Genomic DNA, 12,604 nt, shown 5'->3' on the forward strand with positions numbered 1-12,604 from the left:
TGTCAACTGAAAATACTGTTTCCACAAACTTCCAACAAGCTGGCAATGGGATTTCTGAAGTAGAAACATGTTTCACTTTTCCTTTTAAAAATGGAAATTTAATCAGAGTACATTTCTTGTCATGATACACCAATTCAAAAATATTTACAGCTGATTCTATTTACAGTGAATCCACAAATCTTACCAAAAATTTTCATCCAAGGGATGGTGTTATGCTTAATTCATCTCTTGTGAAACTATGTCCTCAGAATTAAAATTGCATTATTTTACTCCAGGGAAGGCACCTAGAGATTACCTATTCGTTCCTGGTGTCGAAGGTGCGGAAACTGAATCTGAGGAAATTAACTGATTTCGTCAAAATCGTCAAACTTCATTCCATTCATATCAGCTTAGGAGAGCCAACTGTGGGCATCTGCTCCCAACTCCACCATCAATGACGTCAAACTGATGGCTTGAGATTGGCTACCATGGGAGTATTTACACCAGGGAAACTGGAAATATGCTCTGAGCCAAGGTCTCTTCTTTTCTGAAACGCTGGTCATTAAAGGTTTACCAGCACAGCACAAAATCTGTAAGATACAGAGCCAGATCTAGGATAGTAGAATTGAAAGAATTAGGAGTTTTAGAGCCGTATACTAGTAGAAGCTAATATTATTAATACCTACTTGCATTATCATTATTAACATCTCCTACCTCAGACTCAAGTACTTTTCCCACGAAATTGCGATGGATTCTGTAACTCAGTCATATCTACCCTTCTCCCCCATTTGATGGGTTCGTTTGTCCTTGAATACATTTGGATTGGATACCATGGTAGTCTGAATTTTAACTGTGAACAACAGAAAAAAAAAACTCTAATGAAGGCAGAAAAGGAAATTATAAGGATATGTGCTCATTCACTGAATTAATAGAGGATGAAGAACAAGCTTAGAGGATGGCCAGGAACCAAATGGACCTGGCAGCAGAAGCCTGAGTCAAGGTCATGCCTACAGGACAGTCTGGTTATGACATCGCCACTGGTACCACTACCTCAACTGCTGTGTCTATTTAATGAACCACAGAAAATCATTTCTGCATAGTCTATGCCTCTTTGTACTCGTAACTCAGTATTTAAACTCTGGTTGAACCATCACATTGGGTGGAGACTGAATCATGCTGCTGGCATGCTATAGGAATCTTGCTTTGCCTTGGCTTCCATTGCAAGAGCTGGGCAACTGCCTCCCACAAAGATAATTCTCAGCGGCAAACTTGCACCAAAGTAGGAATGGGTTTGGTTAGTCAGTGGTAATGCTGAAAACGACAAACAAATGTTCCTTGCCATTGTCATTGTTTAGAGCTGGAAAGAAATGAAGAGACCGTGCACCTAACTACATGATGATGGGAGGATGGGAGGGAGCAAAGTATAAGCATAGAAGAAGGCAAATGTTAGCTGTGGTAGTCGTGCAGCCTCTTGAGATGGCCTGGCTTTGCTGGATTTATTGTGGGTTTTGGACGTAGCCTTAGTCCTAAAGAGGCTCATGCAGAAAATGAAATTTTTCACATTTATATGAGGACAGAAATGGCTCAGCTCTAAGATTAAAAATGAATTCCTGAGTAGTGATAAACAGCTTAGCTAGTTGGTAGGAACCAGGAAGGGGAAAAATTGAAAATCGGAGGCACCGAGTTCTAGGGAAGACACATGTAGATAGATGTATGGTGGTGGGAAACAAGGGCACGAATGTTTGTGTCTCTTGTTCACGCTCACCAGAGTGTATCCACATCGGAAGAACCACTGAATATCCAGATAAGTATGATGATTCACCCAGAGCATGACAACCGGTCCCTGCGTCCTCAGCCACCCAGTGCTCATGATTGACATAGCTATGGTGACAAGGATACAGGCTATACATTGAGCCTGGTAGCATGGAGTCTTACCATATGGAATATAGTCTCTTCTGCTATTGTGTGCCCAAACTTTTAGCAGGAAAGATGAACTTTAAATCCTCAATATGGCCCTATCTCTTGAAGAGTCCAGCCTGCCACTTGGTACTTGGTTATGTTGGGGTCAACGGTTGGCAGGTCAGCAATTTTTCTTATTGGAATAAGTAAATGGATATAAATTTGCCTTCCCCAACTTTCATATCTGTGCCCAAAACAATTTTTAAAGGGGTAGACAGTATTTGATTAATAAACATGAGACACTTCATTACATTGGCTCAGCCAAGAGATTTATTTTATTGAAAAGAAAGCACAACCATAGATGCACATAAAAGATATTCACTGATCCTACCACATCCTTCATCACCTAGAAGCAATGGTCTGATAGAAAGTTGGGAAAATCTATAAGAAGCTAACCTAAAACACCACATAAGGACAATACCTTGCACATTGGGGTACTATCCTTCAGGTTATGGTACGTGCTTGGACCATAAATGATTTATGAAAATCATAAATAGTAATTTATTTATAGTTTATAGTAATTTATTTATAGTAATTTATTTACTATAGTAATTTATTCTCAATAAACAGAATTCACAGGTTCAGGACTCTACGAAGGTTCAGGCCCCTCTCCCGTGACTCCTGTGACCACTTGCCAACACGGTGCTTCCTGTCCACAGCGAGGATGTCCCCCCAACCTGCAGCTATGACTTCCATCTGTTCACTTTGAACTCTTCATGCAGGAGACCATCAGAAAAAAGGGCCATCATACTGGTTAAGTTGACTGACACACTTTTCATAGGGCTGAAGTTTGCCGCTGTTTAATGGATGTGGGGAGGTTCACTCAGGATTCAGAGCCATATTTTGGTGCTTCTGTGCCTTGTGATAACAGGGAGCAGGCAGTTGCAGCAAACGTGCCCCCAAGGGCGAGGTCTAGTAGGGAAGAAGGTCTGGATCACTCTAACACGCCAGTACCTTAGACAATCTGCAGTGCTGGTGGGTGAGAGTGGGAAAAATATAAGTTGCGTAATGAGAGAGATTATGAATCTCAGATTCAGCCGCAGGAGCACCCGCAATGGTGTGGTACCATAGATTTTTCCCACTAACCGCTATGAGGTTTTTGAGGATTTTTTAGGTTAGTTTTTTTTTTTTTTAATTTTTAATGTTTATTTATTTTTGAGAGAGAGAGAGAGAGAGAGAGAGAGAGAGAGAGACAGCGTGCGAGCGGGAGAAGAGCAGAGAGAGAGGAAGGCACAGAATCAGAAGCAGGCTCCGGGCTCTGAGCTGTCGGCATAGAGCCCAACCTGGGGCCGGAACTCACAAGCCATGAGATCATGATATGAGCCGAAGTCGGACGCTTAACTGACTGAGCCACCTAGGTGCCCCTACATTATTCTTTAGAGATTATTTCTGCCTACCACCATGAAGAGTCCGTGACAGAAAGGACTTCATATAGGGACGATCAGAGCTGAACACGCGAGACGTAGATGTTCGGGGGGGCTCTGTGCCCCATTTCTTCTGATTTCATACAGCCCTAGTGGATGGCTCCACGCATGCTTACCATGTAACACCTCAAGCAAGAGTTTTAACATCTGCTGTTTTTCTGCCTTAGGGCTTTTTCTGGTGCCCACATTCAGGGAAGACTAAAAATGCAAGAACTTACTGCCTGGGATCCCTCAACCACCGGGGCGTGAGATTGATAGATAAATGTTGCAGACCCCCGTTCTTGGAGAGATCATTCTGAGAGGATTCTATGCGGCCCACAGTGCAACTGAAGCCAAGTTCTGATTCTGATAACCAGGTCAACAATGCACACTCCACGGGCATTTGGCTGGCTCAGTCAGTAGAGCATGCAACTCTTGATCTCGGGGTTGTGAGTTTGAGCCCCATGTTGGGTGTAGAGATTAGTCAAAAATTGTTAAAGAAAAATAATGCACACTTCATTTACTTTTCGCCTTCATTATCTCACTCCTAAATTCTTGAATCACTTCCCAACAGTACAATCTGCACCTAAATCCTTGTCTCAGGCTCTGTTCGGAGGGGAATCCAAACTAAGAGAGGAGGGAGATAGTGATCCAATTATTGTTTGCTGAGCACAAAGCATGATCACCTTCTAACTTCACAGCCCAGAGTATGTCCCACTGTCTACAATTCATGAGATCCCCATTTAGTATCTCCTTCCCTAGATCACATTCAGGTACATTCTCTATGTAGTTAACATCTTCCAACTATAAGTTTTAAATAGTATAATTTATATAAATCACCTAACCCCGTGCCTGGTACAAGGTAAGCGTTCAGTTCGTGCTCTAGCAATGGTGGTAACAATTATTACCATTATCATTATTATTTTACTAATTTATCTACTGTTAATTCTGTTCAGCTTAAAAATTATCATTCCCTGCTATTGTTTTTACTTAGTTTATTTCTCTCTTATTTCAAAGATATTTTGAGAAAAACTTACAATTGCCATCAGCTAATTAAGCTAATGCTTAAAATACCTACTTTCCAAGGCTATTTTGAAACGTGTATAGATAACAACTAAAACAGGGTCTCACACGTGGTACCTTCCCAATAATGCTTATTTTTCCTTCCATTGTTATTGTCTATTACCATTACAACTACCAATAATATGATCACTACTATCGTTGCTGCTTCCATGGAATCAAAAAACCAGTGCAAGAACAGAGATTCCACTTTTCCTTGCTTCAAATATCACGACCCGATTAAATTTGAGAGTTTCATTGTCATTAACTTCAACTGCTCAATAATTCATTTTCACCAAATATGGCAAACCTGACCAAACAGATAAATAGAAGATGGCAGGTGCAATTTGTGTGCTCTCTTATGAAAATCACCAGTAAAAAGTGCTTTCTACGATTTATTGGATTTACAATTGGGACTCATCCATAAGATAATATAGCATGCAAAGAACACCATTGATTGAGTGCCAACTCAGATCCATGTGCTATGCTGGGCATTAGCTCATTACAGCCCAGAGCCATCCCCTCTGACTTCCCATCATTGATCCTAATTCACAGGTGAGGCACTAAGGCACAGAGAGTTTCAATCACCTGCACAAGGTCATGTATTTTGTACATGACAGAAAGACTACCTCCTTCAAACCAAATTAATAGGTGCTATTTACTATATATTTTATTCCTAATAAAGGGGCCATCCACACATTTCACAGAAAGAGAGGTATCTGTACTCTGAACTCTGATCAAGAATAGGAACTTTGAAGGTGACCTTCAGACCCAGAGGCGTATCAGAATTTCACTGCCTGCGTACGTCCTAGTTAGTAACTGCTCTCACTGTGTCTTTTAGAATAGCCCATTTTGGTCCCCAAACCATCAGAAAACTTGAAATAACTGAACCGTGTAACAAGAGCTTGTAAAAAAAAATTTTTTTTTTAAAGAAAGAAAGAGAGAAATGCTTTCCCACACAAGGGCCCTCCTACCTGACGCTTGTTGGGAGCACCATCAGAGGCTCAGGTCACCTCCTCTTGCCGCTTCAGCCTTTATCTTTCATGGTGACTCATCCTGTAATGTGAGTCAAACCAACTCACTGAGGGTTGATTTTTACTGTGTGTTTTTGACTCGGTCTGCTAGATCCTGTGTCCTCAGACACACACATTAATGACAAGTCAATTGTAAGCCCCGTTTGTGGAAAAAGCCTGACATCACACAAGAAGTGTGGATTTGGGGGTTGGCAGATTGGCATCTGGGTTCCTGCTCTGCCACTTTCTATTTGTGTCACCTGGAGTCCATTCCCTAACCTCTCTGAGCCTCAACGGTGGCTTAGCTTAAAGGAGCTGAAATGCATCTTGCAAGGTTATCACGAGAACTTAATGAGAAGAAACAAAATCCCAGTGGCGTTCCGAATTCCCAGTGTGATACAAAGTGACTATTCATTCCCTTCATTTATTTCCCGTCTTAAGTTTGGCCGTAATTTGACTGGACTTCTTTTGGGAAAGGTAATAGACGTAGAGGCAGAAAACCTGCACTCCCATTCAGTCCCTGGCCTTTCCTAGCCAAATTCTGTTAGTGTGATTAGACGGTATGATACGCTTGAGAACACCAAGAACAGCTAGTTTGCTCTCCTGGAATCCTGAGCGACCCCTTCACCTGCTCCTATCCCCGTTGTCTGGGGAATAGGAAACCATCGGGCCATCCAACATGGTAGCAAACCACTCAGATTCTGGCTTCCAAACCCAGCTCAGACATTAAATGCCTTTGTGACCTTGGGCAAGAAGTGTGGCCTCGCCAAATTTTGGATGCTCGTTTATAAAATGGGATTCATGACAGTACCTGTGTCAGAGCGCTGTGGTGAGCATGAAATGGCGTAGAATTAAAAGAGCAGTGTCTGACAATAGGCATTATATGTGCTAGCTACCATTGGTTTTAATTTCTTTATGGGAATTTTCGGTCCTAGGTGGCTAGCTACCTGTTCATTCATGTGTCGGTACATTTACTAGCTTCCTTAAGCATTTATTCAAAAAGTATTTCTGGACTGATCGCCACGTGCCCGGCACTCGGGACACTTTAAAGAAGCATGTGACCTGCGTTCCGTCTTAAGGAGTTCACGGCGTATTAAAGCTCTGGGCAGACCAGCCGTCGGTTGCAAGACACGGGGAGATCCTGACGGTAGAGGTGTGTAACGGGTGCAGTGAGAACCCCTGACTTCGGAGGGAAAATAAGAAGAAACCTGAGCCTCCATTTTCCACTGACATCCATTAACACATTGAGTGATATTTTAGGAGCTGCAGAAGATGAGCTCATATGTCAGAACTTCTCACGATGAAAATGGTTCCAATTTGTATTTCATGGTAGCTTCCCATAAGCCAGTGTGCCCATGCAACTAACAGCGTTAAGTAATAGGATGCTTCGACTTTCTTGGTTTCCACTGGTTCAGCAAAATCCTTACTCGAGGCAGGCTATTTTATCTGCTTGGGAACACTTCTGTGGCTACTTCTCCTAAGAGGTAGTGTCACATCTGCAACCAGGATGAAGCAATTTGCCGTCACCAGATCCCAGTTTGGAAAGAATCAGAAAGAAGAACCAAATCATTTTCCGGTAGGGAAATTTAGAAAAGACGGAGAGTGAGGCGCTTTTAATGCATAAAATAATCAGAAGTGAGTTTTATAATGTTCCTAACCATGCATAAGGGCACCTTTTCTTCCCTTTTGTTAACTCTGAAACAAAAAGAGCACTGGGCAGAGAGTCAGATTTGAGCCTTAGCTTCATCTCTAATTAGTGATGTGCTCTTGAGCAAGTCAGAACAATTCTGAGTCTCAGTATCCTCAATTATTTAAAAAAGGGATAATTATGGGATAATTAATGCTTAGAGGAAAAAAAAAACTCTGCAAGTCACTGACCAATAAAGGACATTTAGTAAATAATATCCATTAATGATAATGATGATGATGATAAGTAATAATTAAACCAAAATCTGTGCTGCTCATTTTAAATGAAGCCTGTCAAGAAATCTTGCAGACTGCACCAGCATGCGATTATAAATTGGGTTAAGAGACGGGGAACCTAGAATAGATCTATGAGATAATGGCCCAAGAGGAAACCATAGAGTGAGCATTTAATACTTTCATTAGGAGGAGAAGTAGCTTCAGCAAGTAAATATCCCCGTGGACCTCAGGAAGACTTTGTGGAATTGAGAAGAATTAGAGAAGACTATGGGACTCGAAAAGCTACCTTGTGTCCCCCTAGAACTTGTGAGAAGGTTCCATCTGTTACTGCCTTAGGCAGATGAGTCTTGGGATACCTCAGTCGGCCAAAGACTGCTCATGGAGAGCTTCTACTAAATTAATGGGGGGACCTGGGACAGTAGCTTTCATCTGGCATAATATAAAACTCTCACCGGTGTGCCAGTCCATATGCATCCATATTTAAAAATCTGCATCCGTCTAAGAATTCAGTGGGGTGAAAATTGAGCATAATTCTATTGGGATGATGCTTTCCGGGTAAAATGTGAAGCTCTACTGGTTAAACGGTACAAAGATGTATAAGCTGTCACATGCTTTGGGTAAGAGGTAGGAATCAAAACATGACTGGCTGATACTGGAAAGTACAAGAATATAATATCATGAGTATAGTAAGAGCTGAGCGAGGGCAGGGCAAGATTTCCTTCCATCAGGAGCCTAGTGCCAGAGAGTGATCAAGGGAACTGAATAAAAGTCGGGTGCCAATTCCTAGAGTGGTTCTGGAACTGTTGATGACGCTTGAGTCTTTTAATATCTTCAAATTCAGCCACAAAATGTCTCCCGTTGATAGCACTCTCCTTCCTCGCAAGGGTGTAGAACCAGGTCTTTGGGAAGCACGGAGAAAGACCTCCAGCATGGCTCACTCCTGGCCATATTTGATCTGTCAGCTATCTATTGGTGTGTCACAAACTCCTCCAATATGTAGTGGCTTACACAGCACACACTCACCTTACAGTTTAGGTGGGACAGGAAGCCAGCCATGAGTTGGCTAGGCCCCGTTCTGCTGGCTCTCTCACGAGGATGCGACCTATATATTGGGCAGAATGGTGTCGCCCTCAGGCTTTACTTGGAGAAGGAGCTTCCAACCTCACTCTGGTGGCTGTTGGCAGCTTCCAATTCCTCGTGAGCTTTTGGCTACGTTTCGCCCTCGGTGTCTTGCCATGTGGCCCTCTCCATACAGCCTTTCCCAACACGTTAACTTGATCCATCAAAACGAGCAAGTGAGAGGGTAAGAGAGAGTTTCAGCAAAAGGAAGAGAGTACTAGCAAGATGAAACTCCATCTTATGACCTCATCATGGGAGTGCCATTTATCTCTTTTGTCAGGTTCTCTTCAAAGCAACAAGTCACTGTCCGATACTCTGCTGGAGGGGAATATCCAAAGGTGTGAATGTCCGGAGGTGGGGCTATTTGGGAGCCGTTTTAGGAGGATGCCTACCACAGCTGTAACAGGAAAAGTCAAATTGTAACCATTCCAGCATCCTCTATCTTCACCAACTTTCCACCTTTTTACTCTTTATCCCATCATTCTGATTCTGAAATTCTTCTTGGCCAATATCTTTTCCCCATGCCTTCTTTATTCTATACAGTAATTTTTTTTTTCTTTTTTGTACTGAGTGACTCTGGTATAGTGAAAAACCAATGTCAATTGAAATTCCCAAAGTTAGGCCTAATACTAACCCAACTACTTGCATTCTATGTGAACAACAACAACAACAACAACAAAAAAAAAACCAGACAACTCTTTTTTTCTTTTTAACATTTATTTATTTTTGAGAGACAGAGTGTGAGCAGGGAAGGAGCAGAGAGGGGGAGACCCAGGATCCAAAGCAGGCTTCAGGCTCTGAGCTGTCAGCACAGAGCCTGGCTCGGGGCTCAAATTCCTGAACTGCAAGGTCATGACCTGAGTCGGTCAGATGCTGAGCCACCCAGGCATCCCTATTTTTTAATCCTCTGTTTCTTAACCTGTTAATCAGAGCTTAACAATGTAACATAGTGGCTAGTCCAATGGTATTTGAAGTCGGGCATTCTGGATTGGATACCAGCTGCCTGATTTCTTAGTATTATTTCATGTGCAAAACTACTTTATATTTTTTGTCCCTTTTAATTTGGTAACAGCCAAGAGTAGAATCTGAGCCTTAGAGAAGTTGTGATCTTAGCAAACCTCTGGGCTCCCGGCAAGTGCTAATAACTCGCTGCTATTAATTTTATTTTCTAAGTGTTTCAACTTTACACGAGATGTATAAAATGAAATACATGAGGTCACCCAGTTCAGTGATCGGCTAAATAAAGAAGGGCTTTGTTAGACCCGCATGAGCAATTCAGATTAGAGGTTAAGTGTGGGCGCCAGAGAAAAACTGTCTGGGCTCAAGCCCTGGTTTGCTGTTTCCCAGCTGTGCAATCCGAGTGGAATACATATGAACGCGAGCCGTGGAGCCCACGGCCTGATGTCAAGTTCTGGGTTTGAACGCTGGTTCTGTCATCTACTAGCTGGGTGACTATGGGAAAATTGCATACCCTCTTGAGTGCCTCAGTGTTCTCATCTGTAAAATGGAGATATGAGCACCTACCTTCTAGGTTCACCTTGAGCATGAAAAAAAGAGTACTTTTCGTTGCTTGATAGAGTGATTCACATAAATGAAGAATCATTGGATGTAGCCCTTACCGTCCTTCTCTATCTCAGGATGACCAGCGGTTGCATGAACAATTTGCAAACCTTCTTTGTAGACCTGAGGTCAACTCCTACTAACTATGTGACGCTGGATAAGCCACTTATCCAGAGATCCTTAAGTGTCACTTATGCCAGTGATCCTTCACTGTCACTGGCAATGCCTGTGCCAGCTTCCTCATCTACCAAGTTGATTCCATTTCTTTATCAACAGTTGGGGCCATAGCCAGTTCTGGGGACAAATAACAACTTTCTTCAATTGTCTCCTTCCTTCCCTTCTTTTTTTACATGTGTTTGGAATCCAACGCTGAAGTATGTGGACAATAATGATGTAATCTTCCCAGCATGGGTCAAATCAACACTTGACTGTACTAGAGACTTTTCAATCATGGAAGGTTTCTTATGTGGCATGAGTGATGCTAATCTTTTTACAGATGTATCACAGTAACTCTCATGGCGTACTCAGTTTTCAGATAAGAAGTCGGAGGATTCAAGAATGTTATTAAGATGCCCAAGCTCTCATGCAGGGAAGCCAAGTCTCCATGCCTCCAGTTAGCCAGCGACACTCATTCGGTGCTCTCTCTTGTTTTAGGCAGTTTATAGCCAATATTCACAGAAGCCCCTCTCGATACACCATACTTAAAAATGTTTGATAAAATATAAGAAATATTTAAAATGCACGGATGAATGATATCAGAGTAAGAGAATTAATTTCCGGTGGGACGAAGTGATAAGAAAGGGTGAATTCAGAAGACAGACTGAGCTCTCTATCTACGTTGCAGGGTAGGGGAGACGCTGAATCCACAAACACCTAGTGACCTAGTGCCTAAATGCGCAGGGGATAATTCCTGGCATTTGAGAAGAATGGGAGGTTAGATATTTTATAAGCACACATGAAACATTTATGAAAACTGACGATGCTCTACAAAACTGTGAAGCAAATTCTCTGCAATTCAAAGGGTTAAGTACCCTGCAGACTTTGTATTTTGAGCACACCGTAATTGAGTTAAAAGAAATCACAACATACGAGCAGCCATATGAATCTCCCTGTATTCCAGACGTGGTTTGAGTATTATGTTATCTCACTGAGACCTCGTAACAACTCTCTTTTGTGGATGATGAGACCAAAGTCAAAACTGAGAAAGTGAGAATCTTCCCAGGGTTGGGTGGTTGAGGAACAGCAGCGCTAGGATTAGAACACGAACATCTCTCTCCAAACCCCCACCCCTGAACCACTGTAGTCACTGACTCTCAAGAACAACAGCTTGAAAACTTCTACATTTAACTTCGAAATAACCCTCACATGAGATGAAATGATATACAAAAATTAGAGAACATTAGAAATCAAATATAAAAAATGTTCTTGTGGGACGCTTCTGAAATAGTATCCAGGGGGAAATAGATAATCCTATGCAGTTACAGTAAAAATGAAGACATAGGAAATTAATGAACTAAGCTTCCAAAGTGAGCGGTTATAACATAGCTAAAGAGACGAACGAAGGAAGTGAAAATATGCCTCCAAATTAACAGCTAAGAAATCCATCAGTACAAATGTTGGTTCTCTGGAAAAACTGAAAATTAAGACAATGCGACGGTTAGATGAACCAAAGAAAAAGAGACAGGACAATTTAAAATATCAGAAGTGAAAAATTAGGATTGAAAAAAGACCTTGGAACTAGAGATGCGGTGAGGATTAAAACCATAAACAGAGTTTGGGACTATTGTGGAATTTTAGGGAGATATTTATACATAAGTAAATTTGAAAGTTGAGGGAAATTAGACAAATTCTTAATACATGTATACACATGCACACACACATATGTATATATGTAAATTTACAAAACTATCAAAAGAAGTAGAAAACCTCAGCAAACCCATTGCTTATCCACATGAAAACAATGATATAATTGTTTTAAGAATAAATCAAGTTAGTATTTCTCAAAGAAAATATCAGCCCCTGATAGTTTTACGTAATCCTAAGCAGATGTTAACAAACATGGGTACAGAATTGTATAAAAATATGTCCTGACCAAATTAGATATATTCTACCAATTCAAAATCAGCTCAACATTATTTTATTACTGGGATTCATTATGCTAACATATTAAAAGAGAAGAGAATAGGGTTATGTCAACAAATTCAGATGAAAAAAATTCATGACATAAGCCTATTACCAGAGTACAAATAAAAATGACCAATTTATAAATCTGCAACATTATTAAACATTATTATTACAATGGCCAACACTTAAACTATGCTGATCATGTGCACTATTCTAAGAAACTTATATACACGTATTTATTTGAATCTCACACACCGTTCAAAAATATAAATCTGATATACAAATAAATAAGAAAAAACATCCAAATGGGGGGAAAAAGGTACAATAGCTATAAACAGAAACTTCCCAGATGAGGAAACTGGAGAGACCAAAAACCATGTATTCAAAGATTCTGAACTTCATAATAATTCACCAGATAAATATAAATCAAAAGCACAAGGGTATGTCATTTCACATTTACCGGAT

The sequence above is a fragment of the Prionailurus viverrinus genome, chromosome B1 (assembly GCF_022837055.1).
Source record: "Prionailurus viverrinus isolate Anna chromosome B1, UM_Priviv_1.0, whole genome shotgun sequence".
In the NCBI taxonomy this organism is placed as follows: Eukaryota; Metazoa; Chordata; class Mammalia; order Carnivora; family Felidae; genus Prionailurus; species Prionailurus viverrinus.